The 12225-nt window shown below is 40.9% G+C and overlaps 1 protein-coding gene and 1 pseudogene across 1 annotated transcript in view; one reads left to right on the top strand and one right to left on the bottom strand.

Moving 5' to 3' along the window:
• Window positions 1–7392, bottom strand: part of LOC115470430 — an 87551-nt pseudogene extending 80159 nt beyond the window's left edge.
• A 73-nt stretch (window positions 7393–7465) lies between these two features.
• LOC115471302 (splicing factor 3B subunit 3-like) overlaps window positions 7466–12225 on the top strand; it is a gene marked incomplete at its 3' end in the record, with an annotated part of 52535 nt that continues 47775 nt past the window's right edge. The window contains exon 1 of the mRNA XM_030205005.1: window positions 7466–7766. The remainder of the gene's footprint in view (window positions 7767–12225) is intronic.

Raw genomic sequence — 12225 nt, 5'->3', positions numbered from 1 at the left:
CTTGATGATGGTTCAAATTTTACTAAGTGATGACATTATGGCACATTAAACTTGAAATTTAAATAATTTATTATGCAAAATGGTTAAGTAAATTCAATATATAATTGTACTAATTTCATTAATAAAACAGCTGTTTCATTGTATCAAAATAACAAATGTAAAAGGTTTGTGTTCATTTCAGAACAATCAGTAAAACATTTCTAATCCACAACACTTTTTTTCCTCTCAGAAGATGTGGACATATTCAATAAATTGACTACCATCTACGGACATCTTTCATCAAACAAATCAGATAAGTAATACAGTTGTTTAAGTTCTATATTCCTAAAAATTTACTTTAAACAGAAAGTCCTACTGAAGAAATTGATTCTTTTTTCTCCATTTTTCTCTTTAAGGATATAACCTCCTCCACATGGATATGCATACACTTCGCTACCTTCAGGTAAGTAATTTTATTCTCTTAATCACTGTAGGTGTTTGTACTTAGCGGTTTTGTAGACCTTTCTTGCATGGGGTTAACTTTGGTCTTTCTTTAACGTTGGTGCACTTGTTGTTTGGTTGCCAGTACTTTGGTTCAACGATACCAGGGAGCAGGAACCCGGAACTTTTTAGTACCTACTACTCTATGCTTATAAAAAAAATCAAAAAGGCAAAACCCTATCCCTGTATAATTCATCAAATCAATTCCTCTTTTGCTATAATTTTAAACTCATTTCCCTATATGATTGTGCAACTTATTTCCCTAACTAGCTCCCCAAGTAAAGAAAAATATAATTAATTCAGCCCTATTCTGATCCCTCCCTCAAATAATGTTCCCCAGCATTTTAAATGGTCTCAGCAAAACAAGTTCTTTATGACAGAACTTACTGAGTAATAAACACCACCAGAGGTCTTAAAATCCTCTGTCCAAAACTTCTCACAACAGCTCTAAATTCTCTGAAACTTTTAAACAAAATAATTACTTTTCCTCTTTCCAAAGTAATTTAATTTAGCATATGCAGGGTTTTTCTCTCCTAAGTCATTCACAAAAACCCTATTTAAGCTTGACAGCAAGGACTGTGTACTTAAACTGTCACTTTAGTCATGTGCGACTAGTGTGATCAATTATTACATGCACAAGCATATTCAGGTTACCAAACTGGTAATGCTTGTAACTTTAAAAGCTTTCACCTTAGCGCTCAGCTTCAGTCACCACTTTAAAAGCCATAAAACAACGCGAGAGGCTTTTAAAATTGAATTAACTACCTAAAGACACACTCTTACCACACAGACCACTCTTAAATTTCTCTTAATCACTTTCTGAACGGTTATCCCCCTTAACAGCTGATCAGAGACCTCACCGCAGGTCTGCTCAGCATCAAAACTACCACCCAACTGCCCAGCAAGCCGTTGCCAAGGCAATCAGGCCAGCTTGCTCAGCTGTTCTCCCAGTGATGTCACTTTAGAACCTTCTCCCTAGCTCTAACCCTCAGCACACACACCCAGGTAAAACCCCTTTTAAAGGGGACACACTCTTATTTTATTTTATTTTTTTCCAACCCTTTACACATCTCCGCCCCAACATAAATGTCGTCCCGACATTTGTCTCTATCTACAATAACATATTATATCACACAACTTCATGGTGAGTTAATATAAATAAAAATTTTCCCTTAAGTATTGTGGTGGTACTCCCCTGTTTTCTCTAAGAAATCGACGCGAGCCAGAAACCGCTTGTCGATCTTCAGGACCAGGAACTCCTTCAACAGACACTTCTCTGATGTCAGGATCTAGGACTGGATTTTCTTGTTCTTCCACCAGCAAGTAGATATAATTGGGCTGTTCCTCTATCTCATCCACAACTTCTTCCTCACAAACCAAATCCGATTCCTCCGAAAAACTTTCAATAGGCAGAGGCATTTTCTTTAGCTGATCCCTGTGCACCCTTTTGACATTAGTATTGTGCTCATTTTTGATCCCAACCACATTCCCATCCAATTGTATTACTTCATAAATTGCATCTTCCCAATCATTTTGGATCTCATGTCTTCCTGAGTACCTCCCAACCTTCAACAGGACTCTGTCACCCAACCGTAGCTGAGAGCCTGCCGCCCGCCTGTCATAATATTTTTTCCTCATCTCTCCATTTTTGGCCATGGATTGCGGAGCTATTTGACATGCTTTATCCCATTTTAAATAATGGGTGTTGAGTGAACTAGGCCAATGTTCCTGTTCTATAAGTGTCAACCGCTTGTCTTCAACTTTCTTTTCTTTTTCATGTAGGCCTTCACATGCGTCATGGTATAGCTTTGAAACTTCTTCTACTTTCTCATTAGCCAGTTGTTCCCTTTTAAGTTGCTGAATTGTTCGCTGCCTAATATCAAGTTCCTGAGACATCCATTCTTTGCTTTTCTCATATTCATTAACTTTGTTAGTCAGTAATTTTGTCTCTTCCCGCATTGTGGAGACCTCTTTTTCAACTTGCTGAATTTGCTTTTTGGCATCAGCCAGTTTCTCCTTCAAATCTGTATACTCTTCAGCTTTCCTCTGCAGATCTATTGTTAGAGGTTTCACTTGAGCAGAGCTATCTTCAAGTTCCTTCCTCAAATGTTCAATTCCTTCTTTCTTTATTTCCTCCTCTCTGTTCTTCTCTTGAAGGGAGTGTTGAACAGATTGTAATTTATTCTGCAAATCCTCCAGTTTAATTTCTTGTTTATTTAATTCTGTATTTCTTTTCTCTAATTGCTGGTACTTTTCCTGCATGCTTCCCAGATCTGTATATGTCTGAGGAGAAGTCAACTGAATTTTCTCCTTATGATCTCTTTCAGATTCCAAAAAGTCTTTCAGATTAATTACATCTACATCTACTAGTTTACCCATTTCATCATTTTTTTCATTCAACCTTTTTTCCCCTTTTGAGCTTAAGCAGGTCATGTCTTGCAGCCAACCCTTAATATGTTGCAAAACATTGGTTCCAATGATCCCGGGTATCTTTTCCTCTCCGGACTGCGCATCCCAAGGGTCATCCCGAATGATGAAAATTCCCGTTTGTGGGATCCTCTGCCCAAAGCACTCCACATCCACCTCCAGACATCCAACGACGGGAATTTCTAACCCATTCGCTGCAGTCAAGGTTATCCAGGCCGCATCCTTCAACCGCTTCCCTTCTGCCAAGTTCTGGTAGAAGAAAGTGGCTGTTAAAGTGGTCACCGCGGATCCGGTGTCGATTAGACAGCGAACTGGAACCCCACCGATCCATACCTCCATTATGGGCTTAGGGCCCACTGCATTTTCCTTTAATCCATCTATAGAGGATGTTTCATCTATAACCACCACTTTCACTCCCCCTCTGGAAGTGGAAGGTCTCGGGGACTCCGATCTCATCTCCATTTTTTTCTCTTCCTTCTGCACTACAGTACGACTTGTCTCTTCGACATCTTCCTGATTTTTTGTCACTTTTCCTTTTTTATTTTCCACTACTCTCTCATTTTGACAAAACCGGCTAATATGTCCCGGCTCATGACACTTGAAGCAAATTATATCTTCTCTGTTATTCCTTCTGGGTCCTCTCCAATCCGAAGGTCCATAGTTACCACTTTGGCGATTATCATTTCTTCTCCACCTTGAAGATTCTCGCCTGGTATCTTCCTCCCTATCTTGTATCACTTGAAAAAACTCCTGTTGCTGTAGGCTTAAACTCCTACCCATCTTATCAACTGCCTGGGTCAACTGTTGAATAGCCAACAGTGTCTGGTCCGCTTCCACTGCAGTGGCTCTCACCATCCCCTCATTTCTTCTTGACAACATTCGTAACCTATCCCGATCTCCATCCCCAAAAATTCTCTCTTCCTCCTCAGCTCCCTCAATAGCAGCTGCAAGTAGTTCTTGGAAAGTGAATCCTGGATTTTCTTTGTTCTTTCTCTTCATCTCCCGATGCAGACTGTCGCTTTTTAATCCCATAATTAACTGATCTTTGAGGGCCTCCTCCACATCCAGGATTGCCTGTGGCTTCCGGGCCAAAATTCTGTTCATCTGTTCAAACAGATCACAGCCAAAGGCACGCACCGACTCCCCGGGTAGCTGTTTCCTACCATAAAACTCATGTTTTCTTAAATTCAAGGGCGCTCGGTCTCCAAATTCCTTCAACAGTCTTTGAAACATATCCTCTACATGTCTCTGATCTCCGGCATACAATTTCATAACATCACTTGCTGCTCCTTTTAAGTGATCTTGGACCACTTCCCACTGGTCTTCGGGTGGCACTCTCAAAATTTTCAAAGCTGATTTGGTCATCTTTATCCACTCTTCCACGGTTGGTTCCCCCACTTTCAGAGGCTGTCCCGAAAAATCCAAAATTCGCTTGTCTCGAGGTATGTACAAAGCAGGGTACCGCATACTTTCCTCCGGACGCGAAGTACTAGCGTCCCCATGACCTCCCCGAAATGTTCGGATTACCTCTGCCTGTTCTCGAGTCAGTCTCTCTTGCTCTCCCAACCGTTGGCGCAGGCTCTCCATCTCAGTTCTCCAGTCTTCCATGGTTCTGGCTCACCACAATTTCTCCAAGGAAAACAGGGTTTCACACACTTATTAATTTTCAAAAAGCACCACCACCCTCCAGGAACAAGGGCAAATATGACCTTTTGCTCCCTCTAAGAAAAAAACTTGAATTATAATGTTCAACAATAAAATATTCAAAATCAGAATGTTCAGAAATAGAACATTCTGAATTAGAATGTTCAGATATCCTGTGTCCGTGACGCCATTTGTAGATCCCCTATGGGTGAGGTTTAGAGCAGATGGTAAGAGTATACAATCACGGTTTAAAGGCCCCGCCCCACACTCAACACTCACCAATTGAGGAAATACAGATAAAAATTAAGGAAATTCTATATTTGATATAGTGTGCAACTTAAGATGTTAGTAAATGAATTTTCCTTGATGATGGTTCAAATTTTACTAAGTGATGACATTATGGCACATTAAACTTGAAATTTAAATAATTTATTATGCAAAATGGTTAAGTAAATTCAATATATAATTGTACTAATTTCATTAATAAAACAGCTGTTTCATTGTATCAAAATAACAAATGTAAAAGGTTTGTGTTCATTTCAGAACAATCAGTAAAACATTTCTAATCCACAACACTTTTTTTCCTCTCAGAAGATGTGGACATATTCAATAAATTGACTACCATCTACGGACATCTTTCATCAAACAAATCAGATAAGTAATACAGTTGTTTAAGTTCTATATTCCTAAAAATTTACTTTAAACAGAAAGTCCTACTGAAGAAATTGATTCTTTTTTCTCCATTTTTCTCTTTAAGGATATAACCTCCTCCACATGGATATGCATACACTTCGCTACCTTCAGGTAAGTAATTTTATTCTCTTAATCACTGTAGGTGTTTGTACTTAGCGGTTTTGTAGACCTTTCTTGCATGGGGTTAACTTTGGTCTTTCTTTAACGTTGGTGCACTTGTTGTTTGGTTGCCAGTACTTTGGTTCAACGATACCAGGGAGCAGGAACCCGGAACTTTTTAGTACCTACTACTCTATGCTTATAAAAAAAATCAAAAAGGCAAAACCCTATCCCTGTATAATTCATCAAATCAATTCCTCTTTTGCTATAATTTTAAACTCATTTCCCTATATGATTGTGCAACTTATTTCCCTAACTAGCTCCCCAAGTAAAGAAAAATATAATTAATTCAGCCCTATTCTGATCCCTCCCTCAAATAATGTTCCCCAGCATTTTAAATGGTCTCAGCAAAACAAGTTCTTTATGACAGAACTTACTGAGTAATAAACACCACCAGAGGTCTTAAAATCCTCTGTCCAAAACTTCTCACAACAGCTCTAAATTCTCTGAAACTTTTAAACAAAATAATTACTTTTCCTCTTTCCAAAGTAATTTAATTTAGCATATGCAGGGTTTTTCTCTCCTAAGTCATTCACAAAAACCCTATTTAAGCTTGACAGCAAGGACTGTGTACTTAAACTGTCACTTTAGTCATGTGCGACTAGTGTGATCAATTATTACATGCACAAGCATATTCAGGTTACCAAACTGGTAATGCTTGTAACTTTAAAAGCTTTCACCTTAGCGCTCAGCTTCAGTCACCACTTTAAAAGCCATAAAACAACGCGAGAGGCTTTTAAAATTGAATTAACTACCTAAAGACACACTCTTACCACACAGACCACTCTTAAATTTCTCTTAATCACTTTCTGAACGGTTATCCCCCTTAACAGCTGATCAGAGACCTCACCGCAGGTCTGCTCAGCATCAAAACTACCACCCAACTGCCCAGCAAGCCGTTGCCAAGGCAATCAGGCCAGCTTGCTCAGCTGTTCTCCCAGTGATGTCACTTTAGAACCTTCTCCCTAGCTCTAACCCTCAGCACACACACCCAGGTAAAACCCCTTTTAAAGGGGACACACTCTTATTTTATTTTATTTTTTTCCAACCCTTTACACTAGCACATAGTAAGGACCCGTGTACTAGCTATCACTGGCAGTCACTTTTCCTCCTGCTCATGTCATAACCAGATCCTGCCCACTCCCATGTTAGGCAGTTAATGCTGGGATTTCACTGCAGCGGCTGCCTTTTTAAACACAGGAGACAGAATAGTGGGTCTGCACTACTGTCTACCAAGCAGCAAACCCCACATTTGCTACTTACTTACTACTACTACTTATCATTTCTATAGCGCTACTAGATGTATGCAGCGCTGTACACCTGAACATAAAGAAACTTAACACATCTTAGTAAAAAGTATTTAGCCATTACATTTGGCAGCACTTTATAGTTTAATCCCCCCTCCCCCTCTTATGCATTTCCACATGACAGAAAGAAAAACAGGCTCCTTTAATTCCAAGCACTGCACTTTGCTCTTGCCCCCTCCTCTTCATATATAATAAACTAACTCTTGCTTATCCCCTCACATTCTATTTTTTTTTTACCTTAGATTGGTGTCCTAGCAACAAAGATGTCACTTTGGGTCGAATTTTGAGAAAAGCTGTATGTAGCAGACAGATCAACAGCATGATTCAGGATTTCATCTAAATACTACACGCACCTGTTCCCTTTCTTGCATCTTTGCCTTTAATACTAACCTTAAAGGAGGCTACACGTTCTGTCCTGGACCACCACACCCCCCTTCACTATTCTGAGACCAAGGCACAGCTCTGTCAAGTCACCACTCAGAGCCAGCCACACACAACTAAGCCAGCGCATCTGACCTGTGCCCGCTCTCTTACCTGCTCAGTACACAATCGGCCATACACCTCCCCTAGCTCCTGCAGGTCTGTCAAATTGCGAATGAATTCCATAGAAAACTGAGAACGACACCGGCTACTCCCTCCTCCCCCTTCTACCACTTTACACGAAGATTCAGAATCCTCCATGGCTTCTTCTACGTCACTTCCGCCAGAACCCCTCCGTCCTCCTGGCTAGCTTCCTGTTCCGGCTCCGCTGACTCCGCTCTAGTTCTCAGGACAGTCTGAAAAAAAAAAAACAAAGGTTTGCGCGTTTTAAATAAATATTGTAGTTATTTACTTTCGGGAATTGTGTGTATTTATAGAAACATACCAACGCAAACTAACCTTGGTAGCAGCAGCGATTGATTTCCTTTTGTTTCCCTCAGAGTATTGTTGTGTGCTGTGGCGGGCAAAGGCCCAGCTTGGCTTGGGGTATCCGGTGTGGAGGAGCGGCCATGGCGGCAGAGTGAATTCTACCGTTTTCAGCTGTGTGATATCTCCCCCATCCTCGCCTTTCCTTTGGTAAGTGCTAGTTCACATTGCTGTTTGTACACTGGTGCTCGGGATTAGAGGTGTATTGGTGGACGAATTGCCGTCGGTTCCTTGTCCTGTGTGCGGTAACAGGCTCTCCGCTTTTCTGGAGACGTAACAGTGGAAGCGGCGTATTGAGTTTCCCGGGTGGGTTCGGCTGAACAGAGTGGGAGCTCAGAGCTTACTTTTTTTAGTGGTGTCTTAAAATTTTTGTGAAAGCGTTTGTGTATTTCTGTGGAATAGTAACTCGTTTTAAACTATGAGAAAGCTGGCTGTTTTTGTGTCTCTTCTATGAGGTTGATGGGGAGGGGGGTTGGATAGTGAGTGATAACTGTCGCCTATGGCCTCCGATAGTTCCTGCAATTGTTTCTGCTGGTTATAGAAGTTGCTGCTGCTTTGCAGTACGATATGTGGAAACCTGACTTTTGTGTAACGTTATTCTATACAACACTTGCATGACTACAGGCTTAATATTAGAATATCGTAATTTGCAATGGTTGGAGATATTAGGATCATGATGATTTTTCTAGTACCGCAAAGACGTTTTAATTAGTGTAAATGAAAAATGTAGGTTGACGAATTTTTTGTGCTTTTAAAACAAAACAAAATGTCAGAAGGCTTGGTAACTTATAGCTCTGGTTGCCCAAAATAGCTGAGTAGTTTTCTATGCATTTGCTGTTTGTGATGTGTTATTGGTACAGAGTAAGGATGCTTTGAGTAGGCATGGTGGGTAGTGCACAACCTCCCCTCCCCAATGTTATAGATGTTTCCTGTATTTATTCCTCTTTTTTTTTTTTTTCAATTATTTTACTGTCTTTGTCCCAATCACCTCTACTACTAGTTGGGTGTTATGACATCCACCAACCTTCCAGTGAAAAAGTATTTCCCAATGTTGCTTTTAAGCTTACCATCTGGGAGTTTCATTTTATGTTCTCTAGTTCTGTAGCTACCCTGTCTTTGAAAAATATTTGCGCATGAAAACTTTTCAAGTATTTAAGCAGCTATATTTTATTTATAATAGCATTGATACCCCACAGTATTCCAACTACATAAGTACATAAGTAATGCCACACTGGGAAAAGTCCAAGGGTCCATCGAGCCCAGCATCCTGTTCACGACAGCGGCCAATCCAGGCCAAGGGCACCTGGCAAGCTTCCCAAACGTACAAACATTCTACACATGTTATTCCTGGAATTGTGGATTTTTCACAAATCCATTTAGTAGTGGTTTATGGATTTGTCCTTTATGAAACCATCTAACCCCTTTTTAAACTCTGCCAAGCTAATCGCCTTCACCATGTTCTCCGGCAACGCATTCCAGAGTTTAATTATGCGTTGGGTGAAGAAAACTTTTCTCCAATTTGTTTTAAATTTACTACACTGTAGTTTCATCGCATGCCCCCTAGTCCTAGTATTTTTGGAAAGCGTGAACAGACGCTTCACATCCACCTGTTCCACTCAACTCATTATTTTATATACCTCTATCATGTCTCCCCTCAGCCGTCTCTTCTCCAAACTGAAAAGCCCTAGCCTCCTTAGTCTTTCTTCATAGGGAAGTCGTCCCATCCCCGCTATCATTTTAGTCACCCTTCGCCGCACCTTTTCCAATTCTACTATATCTTTCTTGAGATGCGGCAACCAGAATTGAACACAATACTCAAGGTGCGGTCGCACCATGGAGTGATACAACGGCATTATAACATCCTCATACCTGTTTTCCATACCTTTCCTAATAATACCCAACATTCAATTAGCTTTCCTAGCCGCAGCAGCACACTGAGCAGAAGGTTTCAGTGTATTATCGACGACGATGACACCCAGATCTCTTTCTTTGTCCGTAACTCCTAATGTGGAACCTTGCATGACGTAGCTATAATTCGGGTTCTTTTTTCCCCACATGCATCACCTTGCACTTGCTCACATTAAACGTCATCTGCCATTTAGCCGCCCAGTCTCCCAGTCTCGTAAGGTCCTTCTGTAATTTTTCACAATCCTGTCGCGAGTTAATGACTTTGAATAACTTTGTCATCAGCAGATTTAATTACTCGCTAGTTACTCCCATCTCTAAATCATTTATAAATATATTAAAAAGCAGCGGTCCAGCACAGACCCTTGAGGAACCCCGCTAGCTACCCTTCTCCATTGTGAATACTGCCCATTTAATCCCACTCTCTGTTTCCTATCCTTCAGCCAGTTTTTAATCCACAATAGCACATTTCCTCCTATCCCATGACCCTCCAATTTCCTCTGTAGCCTTTCATGAGGTACCTTGTCAAACAACTATACTGAATTAATGGCGATTATTCTGGATTATATTAAAATTGTTATGGTCCTCATAGTACAATTTTCTGAAGAAAAAGGCTTTGAGATGTTTGTGGAAGTTGAGATATTGACTTATGAGTCTTAAGCTTTTGAGTAAGGCATTCCATAAGTTCATGTATTGATATGAGAAGCCTGCTGAATATTTGGTCTTGTAAGTGAATTTCTGGCATCTTGGGTAGTGTAGAGTTAAATAGGTACTGCCTGATAAGGGTGGGGGACCTCATGTATTAACCTAGATAGGATTTTAGATAGTGCTGGGCAGAAGCCAGCTGTCTTGGTACATGTGGGAGGGAGGTTCTGGAAGCCTAATTTAGACTCTTAAGTAGAAAACTGAAATCTGGAACCTCCAGGGTAGCATTTTCAGAAATGCTTCCCATTCCACACTCAGGGCCCAAGAGACAGGCAGAGCTCTGAAGTCTCAATGGGTGGTTGAGACAGTGGTGTAGGGATAAGGGAGTTAGGTTTGTTAGGAACTGGGCAACATTCTGAGAAAGGGGGGTCATGTTCAAAAGGATGGACTCCTCCTCACCAGGCAGCTGGCACTAACTTTTTAAAAAGGAGCTAGAGCAGCTTTTGAACTAAAAAGGGAGGGAAAGCTGACAGTTACCCAGGAGCGTAGGGTTTGGTGTGGACTATCTTTGAAGGATACTAATGAAACAGAATCTTTAGGAAATCCCAATAAATAGGTTTCAATAATGGTGAAAGAAAACCAGGAGAGTCTAATGGGAGAACAGAGTAAAGGATGCAAATTATCCCCATCAAACAGGGGTGTGCTGGTAAATTGTTAACAGGGGGCTCTCTCTCGCCAGCAAAGTAAAAGAGAATTCAGGAGGGGCCCAAGCCCACATTTTGGGATCCATTTGTTAAAGTAGCTATGGAGAACCGGCTCCCAAAATTCTTAAAAACTTAACAAACGGCTCTCGAGAGCCTGTGAGAGCCTGCTCCAGCACACCACTGCCCGTCAACTTCAAAGCAGCTTGTAGATGCAAGGAAAAAATAAAATTTTAAGTGCCTGTGTACAAATGCTAGAAGCCTAAAAAATAGGACGGGAGAGTATATAGCTCTAAATGATGAAGTAGCTATAATAGGCATCTCAGGGATTTGGTGGAAGGAGGACAATCAATGGGACACTGTTAACAGAGTACAAACTATATCACAGTGATGGGGGGGGGGGGGGGGGGGGGGGAGGGGGGTTCTGCTGTGTAAGAACATAACCATTGCCATACTGGGAAAGACGAAGGTCCATCAAGCCCAATATGCTGTTTTCAACAGTGGCCAATCACAAGTACCTGGCAAGGGCCCAGAACAGCAAACAGATTACATGCTGCTTATCCTAGAATATGTACTGGATTTTCTCAAGTCTGTCTTAATAATGGTTGATGGACTATTCTTTTATGAAATTATCCAAACCTTTTTAAAAGCTAACTGCTTTTATCACATCCTCTGGCAACGAATTCCAGAGTTTAATTACTTGTTGAGTGAAGAAATATTTTCTCCGATTCGTTTTAAATTTACTACTAAGTAGCTTTTTTGCGTTCCCCCTAGTCCTAGTATCGCTGGAAAGAGCAAACAAGCAATTCACATCTACCTGTTTCACTCCACTCAGTATTTTATAAACCTCTATCATATCTCTCCTCAGTCGTCTCTTCTCCAAGCTGAAGAGCCCTAGCTGCTTTAGCATTTCCTTATAGGGAAATCGTCCCCTCCCCTTTATCATTTTTGTTACCCTTCTCTGTACCTTTTCTAGTTCCACTTTATCTTTTTTGAGATGCAGTGACCAGAACTACACATAGTTTTTGAGGTGCAGTCGCACCACAGAACGATACAAATACATTATAACATTCTCAGTTTTGTTTTCCATTCCTTTCCTAGTAATTCCTAATATTCTATTTGCTTTCTTAGCCGCCGTTGCATATTGAGCAGAGGGTTTGAATGTATCATCAATGATGACACCTAGATTCTTTACCTGGGCGGTGACTCTTAATGTGGAACCCTGCATCACATAACTATGGTTCGGGCTCCTCTTTCCCACATGCATCATTTGGCACTTGCTCACATTAAGTCATCTGCCATTTGGATGCCCAGTTTCCCAGTCTCGTAAGGTCCTCTTGCAGTTTTTCACAATCCTC

This window comes from Microcaecilia unicolor, chromosome 5 (assembly GCF_901765095.1).
Source record: "Microcaecilia unicolor chromosome 5, aMicUni1.1, whole genome shotgun sequence".
NCBI classification, from domain to species: domain Eukaryota; kingdom Metazoa; phylum Chordata; class Amphibia; order Gymnophiona; family Siphonopidae; genus Microcaecilia; species Microcaecilia unicolor.
This window is presented reverse-complemented; position numbering and strand designations above follow the sequence as displayed.